This window comes from Lithobates pipiens, unplaced genomic scaffold, assembly GCF_037356315.1.
Source record: "Lithobates pipiens isolate NorthernLeopardFrog02 unplaced genomic scaffold, aLitPip1_a1.2 Scaffold_13, whole genome shotgun sequence".
Lineage (NCBI taxonomy): Eukaryota > Metazoa > Chordata > Amphibia > Anura > Ranidae > Lithobates > Lithobates pipiens.
Genome location: NW_027507718.1, coordinates 333,986,425 through 333,989,915, shown reverse-complemented (window position 1 = coordinate 333,989,915; position 3,491 = coordinate 333,986,425).

Below are 3,491 nucleotides of genomic sequence, written 5' to 3'. Positions count from 1 at the left end.
ATGTTGTCCCAAAAGTCTTGGGGATCATCAAGATGTGTTGTGGAGAAATTGAGACAAGCTTTGATGTTCTTTTTACTCAGCAGTGGTTTTCTCCTTGGAACTCTGCCATGCAGGCCATTTTTGCCCAGTCTTTTCCTGATGGTGGAGGCATGAACGCTGACCTTAACTGAGGCAAGTGAGGCCTGCAGTTCCTTGGACGTTGTTGTGGGGTCTTTTGTGACCTCTTGGATGAGTCGTCGCTGCGCTCTTGGGGTAATTTAGGGCGGCCGGCCACTCCTGGGAAGGTTCACCACTGTTCCATGTCTTCGCCATTTGTGGATAATGGCTCTCACTGTGGTTCGCTGGATTCCCAAAGCTTTGGAAATGGCTTTATAACCCTTTCCAGACTGATAGATCTCAATTACTTTCTTTCTCAATTGTTCCTGAATTTCTTTGGGTCTCGGCATGATGTGTAGCTTTTAAGGATCTTCTGGTGGACCTTACTGTGTCAAGCAGCTCCTATTTAAGTGATGCCTTGATTGTGAACAGGTGTGGCAATAATCAGGCCTGGGTGTGGCTAGAGAAATTGAACTCAGGTGTGGACAACCACAGTTATAGTATGTTTTAACAAGGGGGGCAATCACTTTTTCACACAGGGCCATGATGGTTTGGATTTTTTTTCACCTTTAATAATAAACACCTTCATTTACAAATTGCATTTTGTGTTTACTTGTGTTGTCCTTGACTATTGTTTAAATTGGTTTGATGTTCCGAAACACTTAAGTGTGACAAACATGCAAAGGAACAGGAAATGAGGAAGGGGGCAAACACTTTTTCACACCACTGTATATATATATATATATATATATATATATATATATATCACTGCCTGCACTGTATATATATTATACACTGACTGCACTGTATTTACACCCCTAACATTTTTGTCAATATTTTCGTATATCTTTTCATGTGACAACACTAAAGTAGTGAGTGTACAGCTTGTATAAGTGTAATTTTGCTATCCCCTCAAAATAATCAACACACAGCCATTAATGTTTAAACCACTGGCAATAAAAGTGAGTACACCCCTAAGTGAAAATGTCCAAACTGGACCCAATTAGCTATTTTGCCTCCCCGGTGTCATGTGACTCGTTAGTGTTACAAGGTCTCAGGTGTGAATGGGGAGTAGGTGTGTTAAATTTAGTGTTATTGCTCTCACTCTCTCATACTGGTCTCTGGAAGTTCAACATGGCACCTCATCGCAAAAAAATTGAAGAGGATCTGAAAAAAAAAAACAATAAAGATGGCCTAGGCTGTATGAAGATTACCAAGACCCTGAAACCGAGCTGCTGCACAGTGGCCAAAACCATACAGCGGTTTAACAGGATATGTTCCACTCAGAACAGAACTCGCCATGATCGATCAAAGAAGTTGAGTGCAGGTGCTCAGCGTCATATCCAGAGGTTGTCTTTGGGAAGTAGACATATGAGTGCTGCCAGCATTGCTGCAGAGGTTGAAGGGGTAGGGGGTCAGATTGTTAGTGCTCAGGCTATACGCCGCACACTGCATCAAATTAGTCTGCATGGCTGTCGTCCCAGAAGGAAACCTCTTCTAAAGATGACAAGAAAGCCAGCAAACAGTTTGCTGAAGACAAGCAGACTAAGGACATGGATTACTGGAACTATGGCCTGTGGTCTGATGAGACCAAGATAAACTTATTTGGATCAGAGGGTGTCAAGCGTATGGGGTGACAACCAGGTGAGGAGCACAAAGTCAAGTGTGTCTTGCCTACAGTTAAGCATGGTGGTGGGAGTGTCATGGTCTGGGGCTGCATAAGTGTTGCCGGTGTCCTATCAGATACTGTCCCCCATCACACAGTGTCCGCCGAGAAGCCGAACATCTCCGAAGAAGAACAGCGCCTGCGTCCAGGTTGAAGCCCCACCATCCAAGTGGACATAGAGTTAGAATATAAAAGAGCCGAGCGAAGCAAGGCCGTGCCCGAAGCGTGGTGAGCGAAGTGAGCCCGCGAGGGGCCCTATGTCCACTTGGATGGTGGGGCTTCAACCTGGACTCAGTGCGCAGGCGCCGTTCTTCTTCAGAGATGTTCGGCTTCTCCTTGTCCCCTGTACTGCGCAAGCGCTGCACCTGCGCAGTGTGGCACGGACACTATCCGAAAACCGGCACAGTTCATTGAGTGAATCTTGAATACCAACATGTACTGTGGCATACCGAAGCCGAGCATGATCCCCTCCCTTCAGAGACTGAGCCGCAAGGCAGTATTCCAACATGATAATGACCCAAAACACACCTCCAAGACGACCACTGCCTTGCTAAAGAAGCTGAGGGTAAAGGTGATGGACTGGCCAAGCATGTCTCCAGACTTAAACCCTATTGAGCATCTATGGGGCATCATCAAATGGAAGGTGGAGGAGCGCAAGGTGAAGTTCTGGTGAACTCCATGCCCAAGAGGGTTAAGGCCGTGCTGGAAAATAATGGTGGCCACACAAAATATTGACACTTTAGGTCCCAATTTTGGGTCCTGCAGCCTCATAGGACAGTCAGAGGTGAATGAAAACTCCTCCTACAAGCTTTAAACAGACACTGATAGAAGTCACAAGACTGCTACTTGTATATACTGCTGATGAGAAAAGGTTTACTAAAATAATTGCATTTCCATGTTCTGTGAATTGTGTAAGAGCAGATATAGTGAATGCAGGGTCCTGGGTTTAGTAACACTTTAAGCCACTGTGATAACTTCATACAATCCTCTGTGTGTTATAATGATAGGTGCCCCAGTGTGTGGTTTATAAAAAAAAAATGCCGTTCAGCGCTCACGTGACTGGCCGCCTCTCCCTTTTCGTGATCTGACAGCTGCAGCAGGAGGAGCCGGTCATCCTTCGGTGACGTAAGTCGGGAGGAAAGGTGGAGAGAGGCGGTCGGTTACGTGAGCGCTAATCGGTGTTCTGAAATCAAGTATATCGCAGCATTTTCTTTTCTTTTTTTATAAAGCACACACACTGGGCACCTATCATGATAAAACACAAAGGATTGTATGGAAATACAAAAGTAATCTCAGCAGCAGGAGGGGAGGGGTGGGCACTGGTAGGAGCTGATAGGCAGGGAGGGAGGGGGGAGAGGACAGAGGAGAGACAGCAGATGATGGCGCGTAAACTGACCACGGTGTCAGGGCTCAGCAGCATGATTAGTGTGTGTGGAACGCATTAACCACTTGCCGACCGCTGTCAGCACATATACGTTGGCAGAATGGCAGGGCTGGGCAAAGTAATGTACCCGTACGTTACTTTGAATTTCTCACCGTGCATGCAAGCTCCGTGACCGTGCCCACGGGACTCGCAGACTCGATCGCCGCTGGGATACCCGCAATCGTGTCCTGCTCCCTGTGATCGGGTGCAGTAATCAGTGTCACGTCACACACAGCCCATCCCCCAGACAATTAGAAACACTCCCCTAGGACACACTTAACCCCTCCCCGCCCCTAGTGGTTAAAC